The sequence below is a fragment of the Sciurus carolinensis genome, chromosome 1, assembly GCF_902686445.1.
Source record: "Sciurus carolinensis chromosome 1, mSciCar1.2, whole genome shotgun sequence".
Lineage (NCBI taxonomy): Eukaryota > Metazoa > Chordata > Mammalia > Rodentia > Sciuridae > Sciurus > Sciurus carolinensis.
In genome coordinates, this window is record NC_062213.1 from 76,866,002 (window position 1) to 76,890,950 (window position 24,949).

General features: G+C 35.5%; 1 long non-coding RNA gene across 3 annotated transcripts in view; it reads right to left on the bottom strand.

Annotated features, from left to right (window-relative positions):
• Window positions 1-4,699: 4,699 nt before the first annotated feature.
• The window catches only part of LOC124960456 (uncharacterized), a 32,829-nt gene continuing 12,579 nt past the window's right edge, over window positions 4,700-24,949 (bottom strand). For 2 of the 3 annotated variants that reach the window (XR_007105525.1, XR_007104628.1), the window contains 2 exons: window positions 10,725-10,777; window positions 4,700-6,169 (listed from right to left, as the gene is read on the bottom strand). This is a non-coding gene — a long non-coding RNA (uncharacterized LOC124960456). Of the gene's footprint in view, window positions 6,170-10,724; window positions 10,778-15,540; window positions 15,649-16,276; window positions 16,377-17,976; window positions 18,140-24,949 lie in introns of all 3 variants that reach the window. The other variant, XR_007105128.1, reaches the window with a different exon arrangement.

Below are 24,949 nucleotides of genomic sequence, written 5' to 3' on the forward strand. Positions count from 1 at the left end.
AAAACTATTAATCCTGCAATTTTTCTGAGAATTTTTCTGAGAATTCATTTATTCATCCAACACATATTATTGAGTCCATACTGAGTGCCAGAAATATGGCAGAGGAAAAAACAGTACACGTTCCTATGTTTATGTTGCTTATTTTCCAGGAAGAAAAGATAAGTAACATAATATGACATAATGCAATATAATATTGTCATTTACTAAATATTATATAAGGCAGAAATAACTAACATTAAAAACATAAAGCAAAGTAAAAGGATAAAGAATAACAAACCAGTAGTCTATTTGCCATATTTTTATTAGTGCATATAGCTATACATAATAGTGGCCAGGACCTTAAATCTAAGGGCAAAATTAGGATAGACCCTTACTAGTAAAACTTAAAAAATGTCTACACATAAACAAAGTTGTATGCTAGTATTTTTTAAAACTTTTATTCAGAAATAATTATGGACTTAAAGAAAAGTGGCAAACATGGCATAAGAGTTTCCACACACACTTCATCCACCTTCCTCTAATGCTATTGATCTTACATGATCACAGTGCAATTACCAAATCCACAAAATCAACATCAGACAATACGAATAACTAAACTTAAAACCAGACCTTGTTAAGACTTCACTATTTTCCCACAAATGTACGTTTCTATTCCAGAATTCAATCCACGAACACGGAATGTAATAAATGATATAGTTTTTAGCCTCCTTCAGTAGGAAAACAACTTTCTCCAATGCTCATTCTTTCTTTGAGTTTTATGACAACACTTCTTTTGGTAAGTACTGGTCAGTTACTTTGTAGAATGTTCTTCAGTTTAAGTTCACCTGATGCTTCCTTAAGATTAGATTGAGGACATGCATTTTATGTGAAGATGATACAGAAGCAATATTAGGCCATACTAATTGTATCATATCAATAATATATGACCTTGGTATGTCTTATTACTTGTCCTCATAAGCTTGATCAGTTGGTTAGTAGTGTGCACACAGTTCCTTTATTGTTGAGTTACTATTTTCATTTATGATTAATTTCTATGAGAAATATTTTGGGGTTACATATGCTTTTTCTCCTAAAACACTAATTTTAGTATTCATTGATCAATCTTTCCTATAGCAATTACCAATATGGTATTTGCCTAGTAATAGTTTATTTCATTCATATTTTCTACACTTATTAATTAGAATTTTCTGTGAAGAAGAGCTTGTATTTTCACCCATGTATTTATTTATTCAATTATTTATTTATATCAACAGAGATTCATGGACACCTGTCATATTCTATGAGTTATAATTCACACTATATATTTTGTTGCTCAAACTTACACTTTGGTTTAGGTCCTGCATGGATCCTTCCAACAAACTCTCCTGCCCCTTTTTATTTTAGAGCAAATTCTTAATTTCACTACACCAAGGAACTATGATTCCTTTTAATGAATAATATGTACAGTGATTTAACACTCTTTGGAGGAATTAACAAAATACAGAGTTTCTACAATGTACTGTCCATAATGTGTATAATAGATTAAAAAATTTTTATACTTGTATGCAAGAACTGTATATGATCCACAATCAAGAGAGAAAGAGAAAAAGAAGTTACTAGAAATAGTCTCATAAACAACCAGATATTTAAATTACTTAACAAAGATTTCATTTTAAAAACTTAAAAACATATGTTAAAAAATCTAGGAAAAGAATGTTATAAGGTTAAAGAGATGGAAATTTCTAAGAGACATGAAAACTGAACTGAAAAATATAATATCTAAAAATATAAATGAGTTGTGAACCAGCATCTAGAAAATTTAATATATTTTGACATTTTTGCCACATTAGCTTTAAGTTTATATTAGAAAGATGTAAAAGTTAATGATGCATTTTATTATGATTTAGATATGAGGTGTCCCCCAAAGCTCATGTGTGAGAAATGCAAGAATGTACAGAGGTGAAATTATTGGGTTATGAGAGGTCTAACCTATCAATGACTTGATTCACTGATTGGCTTAACTGGGCAGTAACTGTAGGTAGGTAGAATATAACTGGAGGAGGGGGTCACTAGAGGTATGCCTTTGGGGATTTGGGGCCCTGGTGAATGGAACTCTCTCTCTCTGCTTCCTGTTTGCCATATCCTGAGCTACTATCCTCAACCATGCCCTTCCACTATGATGTTTTGCCTAACCTTCAACACAGAGCAATGTAGTTAGCTGATTATGGACTGAACCTCTGAAACTGTCAGCACCAAATAAACTTCCTCCTCTAAAATTTTTCTTTTTGGGTTTCTTTGGTCACAGTGGTGAAAAGGTTGACTAAAACACATTTCAGTGCTTCTCTACATTTTTCTCTGATTTGATTCCCATTCTTCCCCTCTGGAACTTATCATCATCATTATGAGTTTGGAATGTATCCTTAACATAGTGATTTTACATTATTCTACAAATGTATGTATCTATAGACAGTATATAATAGCATATATTTTTAAGAAATGTGTTCTTCTAAAATTTGAATGTTTAAACTTAATGTCTTTTTTTTTTAATTTACCCATGTTGGTATTTATATTCCATGAATGTTTGTATAGTATTTCATTTCTGAATGAACCACAGTTCAGTTATGTATTATTCTTTTGGTGTACATATTGTTTCCAGCTGTTAATATTAATAAATAATGCTGCCACAAACATTCCTGGGTATTTCTATGTGAGCACATATGAGAGACTTTCCCTGTAATATATTCCTACAATTGAATTTCTGTATTTATGGTTTGGGTATTTTAAACCTAACATTATGTAGTTAAATTTTGCTCCAATGTGGTTGCCTGTATTTATGTGATCAAAATATTGTACGAGTGCTCATTTGTCTACATACTTACCAAAACTTGGCATTATTTACCTTTTGAAGTGTTGAGATGATGAGTGTCTGATTGTTCATGTTTTGATTTGCATTCACTTAGTAAGTGGTGAGATTGTTACAAAGTATTGCTGATTTAAAACAGGTTTCCCTCTGTTAGTTACCTATTTACCACCTCTGTCCATTTTCTACTGGGTAATTTTTCTGTGTATAATTTCCATGTAAAATTCTTTATAAATTGTAAATTATAGTATCTTAGCCAGTTATGAACTTTCCATCTATATTAAATTTTATCAAATATTTTCTTCTAGAATATTTGAGTCTTTAATACATCTTCAACTTACTTTTGTACCTAGAGCTCTGATTTCCTATATAGATGTTTAGCTCACTTTTTATCATTGTGACAAAATATCCAGTATAAACTACTTAAAGAAGGAAAGATTTATTTCTGCTCCCAGTTTTAGAGGTTTCAGTCCATGATTGGCTTCATTGTAGGAATATCATGGTGGAAGGGTGTGGTAGAACAAAACTGCTCATCTCCTGGTGACCAGAAAACAGAGAGAGAGGAAGAGGCCAGAGATAAGGTAAAGACCCCAAGGGCACATACCAAGGAACTACTCCCTCCAGTAGGTTCTACCTCCTACAATTTTCATGACCCCTCCAAAAGCCCAGATTGTAACTTAATTAATGGATTAATCCACTGATGAGGTTAGCAACCTCATGATCCAATCACTTTCCAAAACCCCAACTTTAAGCAATGTTGGACTGAAAACCAAGCCTTCAACATACTTTTAGGGACATTCCAGATACAAACCATAAGAATTGGTAAACAATTGTTACACAACCATTGATCAACTATTTCTTCCTTTCCCCACCAATTCTTTTTTTTAATTGGCAAATTGTAATTTTACATAATGGTCAGATTCATTGTTGCATATTTGTACCTACACAAAATATAACAATATAATTTGGTCAGTTTCATTTCCAGTACCTCCCATTTGCCTCCCCTACCCTCTCCTCCTGGTCTCCTGCCTTTACTCTTCTGGTCTCCTTTCTATTTTAGTAACACATTATTTTTTCTGCCCACATTATTTTTTCCTTTTATCTCTCTAGTTTCCACATATGAGTGAAAACATACAAACACAGAAAAACACAATAAGTTTGGTTTATTTTGCTTAATGCAATGCTCTCAAGTTCCATCCATTTTTCTGCAAATTACGTAAGTTTTTTCTTCTTTATGGCTCGATAATACTCCATTGTGTATATATACTACATTTTTTATCCATTGAACTGTTGATGGACACCTAGGATGATTCCATAATTTAGCTATTGTGAATTATGCTTCTATAAACATGAGTATGCACATATCACTATTGTATACTGACATTAATTCTTTAAGATAAATACCAAGGAGTGGTATAACTCCCACACTGATTCTTTTATGTGTGTGTGTGTGTGTGTGTGTGTGTGTGTGTATATATATATATATTTAGTTGTAGAAGGACACAATTTATTTTTTTATGTGGTGCTTAGGATTGGATTCAGTGCCTCACATGTGTGAGGCAAGCACCCTACCACTGAGCTACAGTCCCAGCACCCTACATTGATTCTTAATGACACTGTGTTTTCACATAGCATGACTCTGTTTCTGAACTCTTTCTGTTGTTTACCTATCTCCCTATTTGTCCCTATAGCTAATTGCTATAACTTTACAAATTTGTCTTATCTAAAATCTCTCTTAATTTGTTCTCCCATCTTAAAAGTACTTTATTGATGTAAAATTGACATAAAAATATTTAAAAAAAAAAAGAAAAAAAAAACCTGGGCTAGAATTGTAGCTCAGTGGTAGAGCGCTTGCCTAGCATGTGTGAAGCTCTGGGTTTTATCCTCAGCACCACATAACAATAAAATAAATAAATAAAATAAAGGTCCACTGACAACTAAAAAATGTTTAAAAAATATGTACAAACTTAATGTATAAATCTCCGTAAATTTAGGGTTAAGTATGCATTATACCCACTTTAGCTATTGACTATATTCTTCTATGTGACTTTTAGTATCAACTTTTCAATTTTCACAAAAGAAATTTTATAAGACTTTTTAAAATAAATTTGCCTTGAGTTTATAAATTAATTTGGGGAAATCATTATTTTTGTTAGAGTCTTCTTAGACATGAACATGTTATATTTCATCATTTATTCAAATTTCCTTTTATTTCCTTCTGTAATACTTTAATTTTTGATAGAGTTCTTATAAACCTTTTTTTTAGACTGATTTCTAGAAACCATATGGCTTCTGCTGCTATTGAGGATATAATAATTTTTATTATATTTTTTAATTTGTTGTTACTTGTGTTATGCTATTGCTTTTTATGTGTTGTTGTAGAAATCTCTTAGCTCTCAGGGTTTGTTCTGACAGTGATTTGGAATATAATAAGTACATGGATGGGTAAGCATATTCAATCAGACTCACATTCAGTGGGTGCATGAAATAGCACTTTCTTTCCAGCCATGCTTTTGCTGGGAAATTTGTCTGTACAGTTTAGAGATCTCTGGCCTACCTGCTGCCATTTTGGAAAGATTTAAATGGAAATAGTTTATGAATCATAAACAAGCTAGATCTGAGTGACTAGTTTGATTGGCAAGCCCTTTCTCTGACTTTGCATATAATTCAGGTTGTATTTGTCACCTGACCTTTTCATTAATAGATAACTTACTGACCTTGAAATACAGTGAATGCAAATTCAGGCATGGTATAATTGTGGTTGGAACCCAAATTCAACCCAGGACGAACTGCCGCTCATGCTTTTCATGGAGGGACCTCATGAGGATAAATAAGCTAATCAGAAAGGAAATCAGGTCGCTGTTTAGTTTTAGTTGTTGTTTTAATATGAAAGGAACTAGTAGTTAATTGGCACACAAGGTCACTTAATTTTTGCACTTACGTGATTTATAATTGCTACATTTTATAGATAAGAAAAATTTAGGATTTAAACAACCTTCAATGGAGGGCATGATATAAATTTTTTCTACTTAATTTCAATAACTCTGCTTCTCCCACTACCCCCAGTTAAGTATCATCATTGATGTTTATTTATATCAGTATTATATTTGCATTGCATTGCATTTTTATACCTAAAGATGAATTTTGTTATGAAAAAAAACATTTGAGTGGCTCTGTTAATCAGTGATTTAATTGCTCCTTGTCTGAGACCAGTCCTCAGGGAGATGAATGGGTGGCAAGTCTAGGAGTTCCATTGAATGACAGTGACAGATCTCAACGCTGAGAAACCTTCACTGCACAGCTTCTCACTATGGCAATCAGCATTAATGCCTAAAGAAATGGAGTGAGAAGACTATTAGTAAGGATGAGGAAGGAAAACCATCACATCTAACCAATAGCAACAAGAACCATCTAAGTTGTTATGCTAAAAACATCAACAAGTTCCCAGGAATCTTTTCTGTGAACACAACAAAAGTAAATGCAAAAAATGTTTCTGAAAAGATATTGTGAGGAAAACATGTGAACTTATATTTGAAACTGTCAGTATTTGAAATTATACGCAGCAAAACTAACAATGTTAGCAATGAAGAATATAGCATTTTTGCACTTATATGAGTTGACTAGATCATTTTTACTCTTCATTTACTCCTTCTTCCCCTACAAAATCCGTTTTTGCATCTATTATCTGTAAAATGTAGAAGAAAAGAAGAATATATTGCCCAAATAATTTGGGGAAATATTTCTTTGCTAAAATATAACTTGTTAAAGGAATCATTAGATGATAACATCATCAAACTTAATTTTTGGTAATTTAAAAATTAAATACAGATTGGGGTTGTGGCTCAGTGGTAGAGCACTCACCTAGTATGTGTGAGGCACTGGGTTCAATCCTCAGCACCATATAAAAATAAATAAAATAAAGCTATTTTAAAGTCACTTAATTTAAAAAAAATTAAAAGTATCCATTGCAAATCTTCTATAGTGACAAAGAGGATAAACTTAAAACTTGCTCCTGGAACTCCCATTACAATTGTGATTTGGGTTATCTTTCTTTAAAAAGGACAATCGTGTAAGAGAATCACAAATGTTTTCTTTCCCTCCAAATCCTCTTCAGTTTATAGAAAAAGAGATATGCTGCTTTCCTTGGCCCTTTGCATGAAATCTTCAGGGAACTGCAAATGTAATGGAAGTCTGATTGGAGATCATTTATGCTTTGTGTTCAATCTCAACACAGGACTCGAGAGACAAAAATTTCCATAGCAATTTCTCTCTCCCTCCCCACCTCTCTCCCTCTTCCCCCCTCCCCCCTCCCCCTCTGTCTCTCTTTCACACACACACACACACACACACACACACACACACACACAAACCCAGCACCTAAACCAAAAGATCTCAGTCACGTGCAGTAATCACAGAAATACTTAGGAATGTCACTGTCTGCTGTGTTAATATGTGAGCTAAGGGAAGGGAGGAAAAAAGCCCAACCATGAATACTGTTGTAGTACTCGGTTCAAATAGTTGTTCATACTCTGCATCCAGAGTAGCAACAGTTATGCTCCTGTAATTCTACCCAGTTGTCCAGGGACAAATAAACCACTGGTAGGTCAGGATGAAAGTATTATATAAAATACTATTTAAAATCCTAACAATAAAATAATAAGTGCTACCATCTTTAAGGGTTCTCTTTGTACTGGGCATTGTTCTAATTTTTTAAAATTAATTCATCTCTTTTAATTATCACCAAATAAAGTGCAATAATGAATGCTAACATATCACATAGTCTCTAGTGTGTGCCAACTGCAATCCTTTGTTATCATATTTTCATTGTCACAAGCATGTTCTATGAAGGCACTATCAATATTTCTGTCTTTAAAATTAGGAAAGTGAAGCAAATAGAGAGGAAGTGAAGGAGCAGTCTTTGACCTCAAACTTGAACTAGAGCTCATATCCTCAAGCATGATGTCACCTGCCTCTATATCCAGTTCCATAAGGTAGATTCATAAACCTGCAGCTTACAGAAGCCCAGAGAGAGTGACTTACACAAGACCCCACAGTGGAGGGGCAGCACTCTGAGCCCAGTGTTGACAGAGCCAGGTTGCTGTTGGGAAAACACCCGTCAGAGCCTCAGTGCTCTATCTGGAGGTGTCCCTGTAGGGCTATCCAGAGTCCACAGCTTGTCGTGCAAACAGAAAGATCTGTTCTCTAATATTGTGCAGCATATGGTTAAAGACCACTGTGATCTGGCAGAAGGAGAAGGCTGGTGTGGAATACATGATGCTGCTCTCTTCCTTCTGTTCAGAGCAGATGGATTGGTGAAGGTGACGGTCGTTCACATGAAGGGTGAATGGACACTGAGGGGAAGCAGGGCATGTTTAGGGTCTGGGCTCATGCTGATGGGGGGTGGTTGGTTGATGGTTTTTTTTTTTTTTTTTTTTCTGTTTCCTCTAATTTAGCTCAACATGTGCAAATGTGAGAGGCGAATTGATCTGTTGAAGGATAATTCAGTTGCCATAGCAAAAGGGAAGAGAATGTCATTGTGGGCATTTATGAATTGTATGCATTATGCCAAGTTTTTGAATCCAAATCCAAGCTTCCCTGAATTTATTGCCCTATTATAGTCCAAGTGATATAATTAAAAGCTATGGTTGGCACATAATTACTAATTACATGGTAACTACTGTTCTTCTTCTGGGTTTAATATTTAGTCATAATTTCCTCCACTAAATCAAATTAACCAACTTACATGGCTTTAGGCTAATTTTGTTGTTATTTTTGTTCTATAAGTAGACTTATTACATTCCACCTGCCAAAAGATGTTTGAAGAAAGAACTGACTCAGTTATGCTCATTTTGTACTTAATTAAATATGAGACACGCAACTCTGGGGTAAATATTAAGTACCTAGATATAACAAGATTTTTAAAACTAGCACAGCATTTTAAGTTCAATAAATCATAGATTGATGAAGATTTATATATTCTTCATATTGTCTAAACTAGTGAGTGAGTTTGGTGAAATTTTTCTAGAATCAGTTGGAAAAAAGAGCAATAGAGACAGAGATGGCAGTTACTTAGAGATCTATGTTGATGGCCTTCTTCTACAATATACTGAATTTCTCAAAGGTAAGGTTCTGCCTCATTTATTAATCTTCATGGACCAAACACAGTACCTCAGATGTAGGGTATGCTTAATAAGTGTTTATTGGATACATGAATGAATGAATGAATAAGGTGATCATGGAGCAGAAGTGTCAAATTGGGTTATTAATTAGCTAAATGTGTTATCTGTTAGGAGAGGCACACTTAGACAACCAAATGTCTTTTAAGGGATATTCTGAAAAAAACTTTATGGAACGTATGCAATTTTCACTAAACATTGACTTCCACATCTGTATCTATAGCTATCCATATTTGATATATTTTCACACATACGTTTACATGTAACAACCTACAAGTAGCATTCAGTGAGGTTTCAGTGTTGACTTGCAATATTTCCTCATAAAAGAGGTGGGGTTCTTTTGCCAATTGTGACCCTTCTTTGTGTTCTACCTGGACCTGCATCATTCTGTGTATTTACTGGTTTTCTACTATCCCCTCTGCTACTCCAAGCTATGCCATTATTATTTGAAAGAATGTTCACATTTTGCAATTAGTTATACTAATTGAAAGACATCTCAAAAGTTATGTTGCAAATTGAACCAGGCTCAATCTTACCTTCCTGGCTGTATTTTCTAGCTCTAGTTAATTTGCTACTTCACAGAGATGCCTTTACTTTTTCAGACTATGCTTTGCAAAATATTTTCCTTCCTTCCTTCCTTCCTTCCTTCCTTCCTTCCTTCCTTCCTTCCTTCCTTCCTTCCTTCCTTCCCTTTCTCCTTAATGAAAACATTCTTTTGCTTGGATGGTGAGAAGGGATTATATAGGCTTTATTAGATTTTTAGCAAGTACAAAGTAATTCTCCAGAACAAGTCTGTTCCACTGCATAGAAGCATTGAGTTTATGAAACTTATTTTGTTTTTATTTAAACTTGCTATCCAGTGTAATAATCTGTGCTTTTACTGCTCTTTAACACTTTCCCATTCACAAAGGAAAGGCTAAATACACACAAAACCAAAAACATTAGAACAAAAACTATCACTCATTCATGTAGCTCTTCAAAATAAAAATTATTTCTGATTAGTTGCCTTATTTGCTTCCCTATAATATCTAGTTTAAAAACTAAGGCCAGGATTTTTTCTGTAACCTACCTTGGATTACTTTATGAGTAAGTGGCAGGGCTTACTGACTCCTGAGTTGGGACTCTGTTTTATTATTCTATAGTCTTTGTGAAATATTTGAAAAGACTTCACCCAGTTTACCACCAGCACCTGCCGAATTGAGGTGATTTTATCAAATAACTGCTCTTCAGGGCTTGAATTTCATACTCTTAAGCCTGTGTCTCTCGCAAACACGGTGACCTTCAGCAGTCATTTGGGACCTTTCTCTCCCTTTGCAGAAGAGTGCAGAGGAGGTATAAAGCATCATTGTTCCAGAAGCCCATGCCTGGAGTCATTTCTGTTGCTCTCCACTGCACCCTTTCAATCTTTGAAATGTCTTTCTACAAAGAAGTGATCAGCATATCATCACACAAGTTTCAAAATGGTTCTGAAGATTGATTGCTTATTTGCTATATAGAGTCATTATTTGCTCTTTTCTATTTCATTCCAGTCAACTTTGAATGATCCCTGGGCTGCTCACAGAGTTAGTACATTATCCAGCCCATTTGCTTTGCCCCTTTTCCATGGGAAATACCTTGCCATTTCAGTGTGGGTGACTTTGTTTGCCAGTGTTCCAGAGCAGAAAGCAAACAAGAAAATAAAATGAGCCGTTTGCTACTTGTGCACATACCTGTGTATAATTTATTTAATTTCTTGTTTTCTTGGTTTTGTGTTGTTGGAGTTCTGTAGGGTGAAGAAGGCAGGGGAGAGAATTTTAAAATATTGATTAAAATAGTTTCGCTACTTTGTGATATTTTAAATTATTTATGTTCATTGTAATTCCGTACAAGGAAAGTCTAATCTCCCTTAGGATAATTGTTTCAGTTCTTTTCAGTTCTCTGCTAAGAATTATGGGTTCTTTTAAGATCCCATAATTAGAATATTGACATTATTAGCCATATGATAATGTTACAATTTTCTATGCTAAATTCCATTAGTTACTACTTACCAAGAATATCCAATGAATTGAACTGACTGCCCCTAGCAATTTTGCATTTTATTAATAAGCTGAGAATTAAAGCACAGTTCAAGGACTTTCCTAGACATGTACATGGCTCCATCATAAATCTGGGCATATGTGCCAGTTTGGACTCTTTATTTCTAGACTAGAATGGAGGGTTAATGGGGAGAAGCCTCTTATCTGTAAAGGCCAAAGCAGATGAAGAACAAAATGTATGTGACAACTTTTGTGTCCTGGAAAACCAGTATTTACCCCTATAGCTTTCTTTGAACGACAGATTTATTTTAAACTAACAAACTACAAAATAATGTTTTTAAAACAATAGTGTCAGAAATGTTATAAGCAAAATAATGTAAGCAGAAATATAAATTGGAACACCTTCTGGTTTACCAAGTCCTTGAAGAAATTTCAGAATGCTACCACATTTTGATCCATGACCCCACTTTTAAAACTATACTGGAAAAAAAAATCCGAGATGATACAAAATCTAAGATGACATGGAGAGTATTCTTTACAATAGCCAAAAGGTTAAAAACCTATTTAATAAATGAGAAAAAAATCTGTTGTGATTAAAGGAATTTACACAGTGGACTATTAGACACTAATTTAACAATGTTTTTGAAGAACTATTAGTATTGTGGGAACTTAAAAGCAGAACTGAATAAGGAGGAAAATAAAACTGTGTGAAAAGTATAATAACAATCATATCTACTGCATATTAAATATACGCATACAGAGAATAGTTAGAAAAGTTATTGAGAGTATGACAACATATTGAACAGTGCTATGGTTTATTTTCACTTTCCTCTGTGTACTTTTCTACAATTTAAAATACGTTCAAACATAAGTGTACCAATTTCAGTATGAGAAAATATCATATGTAATTTCAAATATGCATTTTAGTCAATAATGGCTTAAAACAAAGGCTACTGTCAGTATTTGAGTTTGTACTCAGTACTTGAGTATTGTAAGTACTTGAGTTTGTGTCCTAGCACTACCACTCTAAAATAGGATCATTACTAAATCTCTTTAAAACTCAGAAAACAGATTGAGTTAATAATTTTATCACCTCCCACAAAGAAAAGCCAAGAACCAGGTAGCTTTTCTGGAAAACTACGCAACTATTTAAAGGAGAGTTAATGTCAGTTTTTCACAAATTATTCCAAAATGCAGACCTGAAGGAAACACTCTCTAACTCATTCTACAAGACCAGCATTATCTTGATACCAAAACCTAAAGCATCACAAGAAAGCTAAAGACCAATATCCCTTATTATAAAGGCATTAAAAACCTCCAAAAATACTAACAAAGTCCATAGCTTATAAAAAAGATTTTAGTTTGCAACCAAGTAGGATTTATCCCAGGAATACAACATTGTTTCAGCCTACAAAAATCAATCAATGTGACATATATCACATTAATAAAATAAAGGGAAAACCTACATGGTCATTTTAATAAAGAAAATTGTGAAAATCCAATGTCTTTTCATAGCAAAGAAAGAAGGAAAGAAAGAAACAAAAGAAAGAGGAAAGAAGACTATACAGGAACTTCCCCCAACATGATAAATAGTATTTTTGACAAATTAATAACTAAAATTATATTTAACAGTGAAAAGAAAGTTTCTTTCCTCCTAGAAACAGGAGTAAGAATGCCCAATTTTGCTGGTTCTTTTCAACATTGTAGTGAAGAGTCTATTCAGGCAACTCAGCAAGAAAAGCAAATAAAAGACAAGAAGATTGGAGAATAAGGAGTAAAACCATCTTCATATGCCAATGACATGACCTTCTATGTGAAATATGCTAAAGAATTGCACACACACACACACACACACACACACACACACACACGCTGGAGATAATAAGCAAATTCACTAAGTTTGTGAAATACGAGTTAATATACAAAAGTCCATTATATTTCTCCACACCAGAAACAACAATCTGAAAAATAAATTTCTTTAAGGAAACAACTCTGCTTATAATAGAATAACAAGCAATAAAATACTTAGGAATAAATGCAGCCAAAATGGTGCAAGAGTTGTATATTGCAAACGAAAAAACTCTGGTGAAAGAAATGAAAGAAAATCTAAATAAATGGAAAGTCACACTGCTCATGGATTGTTGTTAGGGTGGCAATGTTCACAAAAGTGAGGTGCAGGTTCAATACAAACCCTAAAACAATTTCAACTGCCTTATTTACAAAAATAATTAAACAGATTATATAGTTCACATGAATTGCAAGTAACTCAGAATAGTAAAAATAATCTTGAGAAAAAATGAAGTTGGAAGATATACTTTCTAATTTCAAAACTACATTAGAAAATAAAATGTGGTGAGGGCATGAGGATAGACATGTAGGTCAATGACCCATACATCTGTAGTAAGTTAATCTTCATCAAGGATGTCAAGACCATTTGAGGGAAAAATAATGGTCCTTTCAACAGGGTGCTGGGAGAACGGGATGTCCAGATGCAAAGGGATGAATTTTGGATCTCATTTCCACTCCATATAATGAAATTGCCTCTATGTTTGGAAGAAAAATAGGAATAAGTCTTTATAATCTTGCATTAAGAAGTAATTTCTTAGACATGACATCAAAAACACAAAGAAAATAGATTGATCATTCTTCATTAGAAGTAAAATTTGTATGTGTCAAAGGACATTGTCAAGAAGATGAAGGCATAGTTCATATATATGAAGAATATATTAGATACTAAGACTCTTATCAGATGTTTGATATATATGAAGAAAACTTAGGACAAATAACCAAAAATTTTAAGAGCATATACAACTAAGAAGATACACAAAAGGTCACTATGCACATGAAAAATGTTCAGAACCATTATTCATTAGGAAAATGCACATCAAAATCATAATGAGATTGTGGAACCAACCTAGATGTCCTTCAATTGATGACTGGATAAAGAAACTGTGGTATATATATACAATGGAATATTACTCAGCTATAAATAATAACAAAATTATGGCATTTGCAGGCAAATGGATGAAATTGGAGAATATCATGCTAAGTGAGATAAGCCAATCTCAAAAAACCAAAGGACAAATAATCTTGCTGATAAGCGGATGATGACACATAAAGGGGAAGAGGAAGGAGGGACTGTATAGAGGGAAAAGAGGGGTGGGAGGGGTGGGGGGGAAGGAAAAAATAACAGAATGAATCAAACACCATTACCCTATGTAAATGTATGATTACGCAAATAGTATGCTGTTACTCCATGTACAAACAGAAACAACATGTATCCCATTTGTTTACAATAAAAATAAATTTTAAAAAAAGATTAAAAAAAAAAGAATTATTATAATGATTTTTACTAAGTTGCCTGGAATTGGGATAGGAATTAATGTCACAGTTAAACTACATTCAGAGTCATTGAATTGTAAGGTTTTCACTAAATAAAAATCATTAACCCCCCCCAAAAAAAACACAATGAGATACCACTGTATACCCTCAAGAAGGTCTATAATCAAAAACACAAAAAATAACCAATGTTGGTGAAGATGCAGAGCTAATGGAACCCTCCTACACTGCTGGTGGAACTCTAAAATGTTATAGACTCTGTGGAAAATAGCTTGGCAGTTCATCAAAAATGTTACCTATAGATCCTCAAAAATGTTACGTATAGAGCTACCATATGGTCCAGCAACATACTCTTAGTATGTATCCACAAGAATTGAAAACATGTACTTTGAAAAAACTCATACATCATTTTAATAATTTACTCATAATATCCAAAATTAGAAGTAATTCGACTCTCAATTCAACAGTTAAAAGTCTAAATGAAAATGTGGTACACTCCATCCATGACCCATCTATGACCATTTTGTATCATTATAACAGAATATCACTGACCAGGTAATTTATAAAGAGGGGAAAAGTTCTAGGAGTTGGGAATTCCAGAATCCAGAGATCACATCTGTTGAAGGCCTTCTCAGTCATCATTCTACAGAAAAAGGCAAGTAGCAAATGGGTGTGTGGTAATGGTATTCACCCCTCATGAGAACCCTTATGACCTAATCACCTCTCATAGGCTCCACCTCTCAACATTACTGCATCGGAGATTAAGTTTCCAACACGTGAGGTTTGGGGGACATGTCCACAGCATCAATACAATGAAATATTATTCAGTCTTTAAAAAAATGAAGCATTCATACACACAACATGAAAGAATCCTGAAAATATTATGCTAAGTGAAAGAAGCACATCATAGAATGTTTGATATGCATGAATGTTCATAACAACATTACTTTAAAAATTTACTTAGACTAACCAAAAACTGGAAGCAAGTCGACAGTCCCATAATTAATGAATGTCTAAACAAAACATGGTATACTCTGTCTTCATCAATTTTGTGTCGCTACAACCGAATATCACTGACAGGGCAATTTATAAAGAGAAAAATTTCTCACAGTTCACATTCCTATTGATTTTGTATGATTCCATTTATATGAAATATTAAAAACAGGCAAACCTGTAGAGGAAGAAAGTAGATTCTCGGTTGCCACCAAATGGGGTGAGGAGGTAATGAAGAAGGGTTGCTCATGGGCATAGGGTTTCTTTACCAGGTGATTAAAATGCTCTGGAATTAGACAGTGGAGATGGTTTCACAATCTTGTAAATATACTAAGAAGCACTAAACTTTGCACATTAAAAAAGATTTATTTTATGGTATGTGAATGACATCTCAATTTTTAGCAAGTATTTTTTAAAGCATTTCTCAAGTCCACAGAGTTTAACTGCTCCATGGCCAGAGCAGAATCCATCTAAGCCAAACTCTCTTTTTTCCCTTGCCACTTTCTACCCCTGAAGGGGCCAGCAGTTGCTTTGGCTTGATGGGGGAGGGAGTACGGAAGCACGAAGTGGGAAATGAAAAAGGACTCTGACCACACGGTGTTCAAATTGCAACAGGATCCAGCAGTGGGAGGGAGAAGACTCAATTTTAAATCAAGATTAAAATTTGACTCTTACTTGGGCTGGGCATTTAATTACCTAATTAAAACTGTGTTTATGACTTGAGATTTTTGTTATTTAGTATAGAAAATACTCTTTCTCTGCGGGACTTCCCACATAAGGACAAGGAAAGAGCCACGGAGTATTTTAGGTGCAAGTTACAACTGGATAACAGTAGGTGTGAGGGGTGGTGGCAACATAAAGAACCACTGAGGTAAGGCTAGACAGCAGGGACAACAATTACTGAAACAACCTACCCAAGGATCCAGGGCTTCACCTTTGAGAATATATCCTTCTCCATGAGGAGCTTGCATTCCACAACTGGAGATTTACTGTTTCAGGGGGAACCAGGCCCTCCTGAAAATACCAAGAGCTGAGAAATGGTGTGGTATTTACATATAACATACACACAGTCACCTGGAAACTTTAAATCCTCTTTGGATAATTTACAATGCCTAAAAACAATGCCAGTACTATGTAAACAGCTGTTATACTATATTGTTTAGGAAATAATAACTAGGAAAAATCTGTACGTGATTATTATACATGCAATTTTTTTCTGAATGTTTTTGGTCCATGGTTAGTCAAATTCATGGATGGAGAACCCTCACATATGGAGGGCTGGTGTATGTGTGTGTGTGTGTGTTTATATTCAGCATGTAAAGTGTTGAGAACAGGGTTGAAAGGGAAAAATTGAAATGTATGTCACCTCTCTCCTGGGTGGGACCCCAAAGGTCATTAAAGGTATTTGTACTTCTCCCTGAGCTTGGATTCAAACTCAGAATCCTTCTCAACACAACTCTCCTCCAGGCAGTTATTAACAAATGAACAAAATTGCAGTTGTGAGATGAAAACAATTTTTCCATTCCTTGGCTTATATTAGTTAAGATAACATGAATATCTGAAAAAAAATGCAAAATGGAAGAATTACATGTCCATTTGGGTAATACACACTAGCTTTTGCTTCTTGGGGAAGGTCAAATTAACCCAGCCAGAGCAGGAGAGTAGCTGTGTTGGAAAGGATGCCACAGGTCTCCGTGGATTTTGAGGAGACCAAGATGGCAGGGAGAAGAAACAGCCTTTAGCACGAATGACTGGAACTGAGATGGAACTGAACTTGGGGATTCATTAAAAAACTGTCTCTAAAAGGAAGGAATGCATTGAGGATCTTTGTCCCCTTGCTGTAGTCAGTGACTCCATGGTAGATGCGGAGACCAGCCCTAGGTTTCTATTCAAAGGATTTGCTGTAGCAACTTTATAGCTCAGCAGCAGAGAGCACCCTTAGCCCAGGTAAGACTAAGGTCAAACAAAGGTCCAACTGCTTCAATCCAACAAGGGACACTGGACAGATCATGGTCTTTCCAGAGTTCCCCTCTGGGCTAGCATCTGCTCTTGATCTATTCCCTCTGTCCAATTCTGCTTGCTCTTCTTCCACTCACAGTCATTCTTGCTAACAAACATTTTGCTCCCTAAACTGTCTCAGCACCTGTGTCTGAAGAATCAGCCTACAATCCCCACATCCCATTCATACCAAATGTGAAATGCACCAAGACAGTGACAAGGAGATCCCTGTTGCACCATCTAAACCAGGAACTGAATAACCAAGTCCCTTCATTTTGACATTTGCTATAAGTTTTTGCAAAGTGAGGGAATATTTGCAGCATTATTGTTATGAGATAATTTTATATTTTATTCTGGGCCAAATTTCTTTTTAACTAAAAAAAAAAATTTGTTCTTGGGCATACATATTGCATTTTCATTGAGCTATTGAAACTAGACTAGCAGGGTATTAAAACTTAAAGAAAAGGTAGGGGAGCCATTGAGCGCCGTCCAGAGGACAGCAGTATCCCTACATTATTCATGTACTACTTTTAAAAATACAATTCAACTGCAGCTGCCACTTCTGAGAAGCAGCAGCAGATCTTTGAAATTAGATTTTCTGATGCAGTCAACATACAGAAGAATTCTGTGCACAGCTTCCGTGAAGACCCCCGTCTGTGTGTAATGCCTCAGCTCAGAAGACTGCCAGATCTGCAGCAAATACTTCAAGCAGTAGTACGTGAAAGGGTTTCAGCCTACAGTTACCACTCTCGGTCACGAGGGGTCAGCCTTTGCACCTACTGAAATCAAATAAAAACCCAAGGAGAAAAAAAAAAAAAAAAAAAAAAAAATGAGCCGTCCAGTACGTGTTTAAGAAAATAATTTTACTACAGTATTATTTGTCAAATAAAGATTAATCATGCTTTAATATAAAACAATTAATTCCCACATTCTCCAAAAACTAGTTTACTCTTCTTCAAATCAAATCATGGGTTCTGGTTAGAACTACAAGAGATTTTAGAGATTTGAAAAGTACATGCTGTCTTTGATGGACTATCTCCATCTTTTTCTTTTTCATATTTTGTACTGAATACAAAAGGAACCAATCAATGGAGCACCTCAGTAATCCTCCCCACCACTATCTGAGTCAGGTGGTATCACCCTGTATCCCAGGGCAGGCAACTGAAACTCAGGGAAACATTAATTCCCTTCAGTATGTATTAATTGAGCACAACAGACCTGGTAGTGTCAGTGGGTAGGACAGCTTTATACTTAAGACTTCTGTCTGACATCAAAGTTTGTATTTTGTCTTTACAGGATTCTCTAATTCCTTTTCTATTCATGAGGAAATAGCATCAGAGAGGCTGTTATTATCCAAAGGAAGAGAGCTCCTTGGAGACTGGAAGTTAGATACCCTGGCCTTGGATTAGGACTTTGTTCTTCGGCCAGATTGCTACCTCCCCAAATTGTCACGTAGGTAGAGGTGACAACCCTCCCTCAGGATGGAAGGTAAGCTAGGTAGAGTTAATTTCAAAGCTAATATTTTTTCACTGACACATATCAAAAGAGGTACTGTTTTCATGGATTATCTAATTTTCATTAAGTCAATAAGAAAACCAAATATTTTGAATAAATTATTTTATTTTAACTTTAGTATAATTTTTGCTTAACCACAATTTCTCCCTCAGAAATGTCACAGTGTTATTTCACTGTCTTCTGATTGCAGTTGTTGCTATTGGGAAAATCAGCGACAATCTAGCAGTTATTTATCTTTGGTCTGTTATTTATCTTTGGTCTGTTATTTATCTTTGGTTTCCTTCAAGACACACTTCTTTTTTCATTGACGTTCTGCAGTGATACTGTAGTGTACCAGGTGTCACTGTATTTTTATATGTTGTGTCAAGGGGGTGATTTGTATTTTACTCCATTAATCTGAGTCAAATAGAACATCGCAGTCATTACTTTCTGAACATTACCTCTTCTTCATTCTGCTTTCCTCTCCCAGTATTTTTCATGTGTATTTATTCTTCTCCTTCTATATCCTTCTCCTTCATGTCTCCTAATGTTTCCTTTATAGTTTTTACTTATTACCCATTGGAACAGGATACTGTATCATTTCTGTTTATCTTTAAGCTCATTGATTCTTTAAAGCTATATTTAATTTGCTATTTAATCAACCCAAATTTTCAATTTTTAAGACTGTATTTTTCATTTCTGTAAATTCTTTTATTTCAAAATTTCTGCTTATTTGTTTTTCATAGAATGTCAATCTTCTCAAAAGGTGCCAATTCATTTACCTCCTTAATCATATTCAATATGCTATGTTGTGCTTTACTTTGGATTACTATTCTACTCTTCCATGCTTTTTGCAGTTTTGACATTCATGGTAGATAACTGCCTCATTTGCCATATGTTTTATAAATAGAGGTGAAAATTAGAGTATGTTTCAAATTGCAAGACAACGATTTCAAATTCTATAGGGAGGGCCCTCCATCCCACCCACTCCCAGCACACATCTAAAACTTTAGAAAAACACTGATGCCTTCTTTCCACCTCCCTGTGTCACTGGGTAGAGTTTTTATCCCTACTTCATTTGAAAATTATATATTAAGGGTCTTTTGCTTTTTGTGAGTAATTTTCCCCAAAATTACCAAAAAACAAAAAACAACCAAACAAAAATGTCAAGAAACACTTTAGTCTTAATTTGATCACCTCTCTCCCCACTGTTATTGATGATGTCTTCCTAAAGCATCATATGGTAAGATTTTCTTAAAACTTAGAGAGACAATGGGTAGAAATCATGCCCGTGTCCTTTTAAGACAATGAAATTCAATCCCCCTCCTCCTCTTTTCCTTCTCCTTCTCCTCCTTCTTCCTTCCTTCTTCTTCCTTTTTAGAGGTGCTGGTGATCAGATTAAGGCCTAGACTGTTATTCTACCACTGAGCTGCACCCCAGCCCTCTGTTCTTATTCTATAATGTACCTAACATGCATGAACATTTGAAGAGGAGCTCAAAGAATAACCAGTCAACATCAGCACAAAGTATGCATAAAAAATTCTTTGTGTAACTGACTCCACTTTTAACAGGAAAACTAGACTGGTGCTATAATGGGAAAACCTGGGCTGAAGAAGACAAACATGTGCCAGCTCTAACACAGATTAATCAGCTCCATGATGTTGGTAGAGGAACATATTACCTCTGAGATTCATTATTTTATTTTTTATCAAAGCCTCCCAACTATCAGGAATCTTAAAATGAAACAATTTATAGTAAGTGTCTAAGAGCAAGCCTGGCATACAGATTTTTATCTTCCAGCTCAGCTCCTAAAACTTTGCCCCAAATTAATATTTTGCCTTTGATGGCTGCATATCAAGTTGGCCAACATCTCTTTTTGGGGGGAGGGGTACCACTGATTGAACTTTGGAGAGCTCGACCACTGAGCCACATCCCCAGCCCTATTTTGTATTCTATTTAGAGACAGAGTTTCACTGAGTTGCTTAGCATCTCACTTTTGCTGAGGCTGGCTTTGCACTTGCAATCCTCCTGCCTTAGCCTCCCAGGCTGCTAGGATTACAGGTGTCCATCACTGTGCCCAAGCCAACCAATATCTTGACCAACATCTACAGTCACTAGTGGACTCATGGCTGAGAATATCATTACCATTTCACATTAATGTGGTTTATTAACAGTAAGTGTGGGTAGGGTTTGGAAGTCAGAGTCAGAGATCAGTTTGAAGATGGCCTCCTTCTGAAGATGTTCACCTGGGCCTGGCCCAGGTGTCCGGTATGCAGAATTTCAAGATGTGTGTCCCTGCTGTACACTCTCTGTAGAATCCCTCCTCTTGAGTGTGGGCAGAACCAGTAACCATGATGGGATATTAGTGACATGATTGAGTAACTAACCACTTGGATTTGAGTTCATCCAAAGAATTATGATTCTCATGGAAGGGACATAATGGAATAAGTTTCTAAAAGAAGGGAAAATATCAAAGACATGTTCTTCCACTTGCCTCAGGGAAGAAAGTGAACAGCTACGGTGTGACACATCTATGGAGGGTTGTCTATGCTGAAACACTAACTTGTACATCTGCAAGAAACTGAACTTGGGAGAAGACCCTGAGCTCCAGAAAATAGCTATGGTATGACTGACAGCTTGACACAGCACTGGGGAGATCCTAAGCAGAGCACACAGTTAAAGCTGAACCAAAACTTCAACCCACAGAAACAGGGACAAAATATATGTTCATTTAAGCCACTCCTTTTATGAATACTTGTTATTCACCGTAGAAACTATTACAGTGCCCAACCTGTGGGATCCACCTTCTGCCTCAGTGGTAACAAAGACTCATGACTTCTCTCTATGTTGATTTCTTATGCCTTTTATATCAAAGTGCCGTAGACACACTGAGCAGCACAAGGAGAGTGCTTAGCCTCTCTTAACTCTCTATTGCCCCCAAATTAATATTTGGTTGCAGCAAGTGTTGATTTGGTACTGTAGTTAAGTACACATAAGTAAATTTATATAGGAAAAATAAACCAGTATTTTCAGAACTTAACTAATAAGTTCTTTATCTCACTTATGCTAAGTCCTTAATCCCCACAAAACCCTCTAAGAAAACTTTAACTGTTCCTGCAGCCCAGGTGAAGTCATTCAACCTTAGAAAGTTTAAACAAGTTATCCCATCATAAACCAGTAGGTACTAGAACTAGTTTTTGAATACTGAGATGCCCTAGATAGAATATATTGTATTATTTGGCTTATTTTATTAACAGTGTGCTATGACAAATAGCTGCCAAACAGCATCTTCTGAAGGCATTAGCTCTGAATTGAAGAAGTTATCAGTTAGAGAAGTATGTTGTGTAACCTCCTCGAGAACCAATGAAGCTCACCTGGTTTCCCTTGGACATTTCCTGGTTGATGTCAAGGGGATGTTAGGATATGGCACAATGATATGTCAGCTTAGTGCTATTTCCTATTGAAATGCTAATTACAAACATCTTTCTTTCTTGACAAATTTTCCAAAAGCCAAAAGAGGTTGTTTTTATTTTTTTAAGAGCCTATTCAAATTTTATCATGACATGTTGATTCTTGTGGTATATGTTACTCATCATTTTATTCCCCCAACGTATCATAAAAATATTGATTCCACACGGGAACACTTTTCAAGCAATATAATAGACACATCCAATCTTAAAACTCCCTTCAAACTTCATACTATAGTATTATGCTTGATATCCCCTAAATGGCAGTCTGTGGCATTATGAAATTGGCACTATGTGTGGGAACTTATTAAAGTCATCAATCAAGGGACAAGAAGGAAAAATGTGCTTTGAGGAATGACACTGACACTCTTGCTACTTTCCTGCCATATACAGTTGACCCTGAATATTGGTAGGGAGCATGGGGCATGTCCCATTTTACCTTTAGGATTTCAAGTACTCTATCATTAAAATTATTTAAGTGATGAACCAGTAAATTATAGAAAGAATTGTATGTTTGAAAACAGTACTATTTTATTGTACTTGTGAAATTTGTTCATAATTATTTTCAAGTCTGCAAACTTTGTTCATCCTGTCAACTCCGCCTACTCATCCTTTAGAGCCTCAGGGGGTATCCATTTACCTCAATCATAAAAGAAGTCCCAAGAAGTTTTGGTTAAAAGAAATTAAAATGTCAGGATGATTTTAAATTTTATTTAATTGTCTTATGTTTTTATCTATTTTTCCCTGAAGCAAAATTTAATTGAAAGATTTGATGACTTTAGTCATGTTCTTTTCTTCTTGAGTTTTGGAAATAATGTTGACTGGTGGTGTCCTGGAGTCTTGCTCCTCCCCGACACCTACAACCACAATGCCAAGACAGGACTTGGTCTCCAGCAGAGCAGAACTTGAGTGTCTGGTTTTAGGAATGTGGAAAATGTTAATTTGTTCTCAATGAGAAGGGAAGGAAGGAAAGGAGGGAGGGAAGAAAGGAGAGAGGGAGAAAAACAAATCAGTCTCAGGAGAAATAACACCTTCTGCTATGATCTGGAGAAACTTTAAATGTGAGTGAGTTTCCCAGTGATTAAAACTCTGAAAACCTAAAGAGGGTGGACAGGGAAGTAAGCGGGGAAGTATAACACAAAGGTCTGGATCTGGGAACTTTGTAGTTAGGACTAGAAGGAAAAGTGCCTTTGAAGAAGAGTACTTTGAAGAAGATCAAAGTATTGTGATGGAGATTGGAAGAAAATAATGTATGACAAAAAAGAAGGAAAGGGCTTCCTCTTTAAGCCAGAGAATTGCATCTTATCTGATGAGGAATAGGACCGTGAAAAATGAAGTAGCTGAGGAAGAATCATTTGGAAACGAAAGCATAGTTAGGGCACTGTTTTGCGCTCAGCAGCCTCTAGGTTGAGACCATGTCTCTCTCAATGCTCCTTCTAATCTCACCACAGGACCTGGACCAACATGGAAATGAAGTAAGTATTGAGTGAGAAAGTGGAGGAGAGAAAGAGAGAGAGTGTGTAGAAAGATGCCTGGTGGAAATGAATAACCCCATGCTGGAAAATCCACTGAACTCGGTGAGAGATCAGGGTTACAAGTTTTAGAGAAGGCACAAAGGAATGCTCATTCTGAGCTTTGGAACTGCAAATAAGGAAAACCATGAACCGTTGAATTAGTGAGTGATATGACCGTAGGAATGGATGAAGGTGGTGCTAACAACTGTGACTGAAGAACTTCTAAATCTCAAAAGCGTAACGAAAGTATAATTCTCAATAAATGTTAACAAAATAACAATCAATAAGGGTTGTGTGGAGAGGGTGCTCAAGGGATTCCCCGTTGCATGCAGCTATGTAGAAACCCAGACTGACAGTGTATCTGCTGTCTCCAACATGTGGATACCAGGAGCTCCCTCAGCCTCCACTTGGCAAAGGAAGAAAGATCAAGAGGGGCAGATCCTAGGTGGTCTCAGGAGCCAGGCATATTGTTCTACATCCCATCATCTCATCTATAACTTGGTCATTTCACATCTACCACCTGTAAAGAAGGTTGGTAACCATGGTTTAGCTGAATGGTTAACTGGATAGAAAATGGTTTGGTGAACAGCTCTCCCCTCTCTCACACAGCAGCTGAGGAGACCAGTAGGTTTTCCCTATATGAAATACATGGGAGTTTTATAGTTTATAAAATAAAAGAACACTAGAAGGATCTCAATGCTATAAGAAAAAAGAACAGAGGTAAAAGTAACTACCTAGGTAAATATAAGAGCAACTATCATATTTTTGATTTAGAACTGCCCTTTTATTCCTAAATGATTTAAAGGGAAAACATATAAAACAATAATTATAAATTCACAGAATAGTTGCACAATATATAGGATATTTTCTATGATGGTAACATAAAGGGAGAAGGGATGGTCAGGAGCATAGTTCTCATACACAGTTGAAAGTTACCTGGTCATACATGGTTTGCACACTGTTAATACCAGAATGTTGTTAGTTTAAGATATTAATTGCTGTCCCCAAGGTACCATTAAGAAAATATATAGGCCAGGTGTGCTGGCGCACACCTGTAATCCCAAAAACTCTGGAGGCTGAGACAGGAAGATGGAGAATTCAAAGTCAGCCTCAG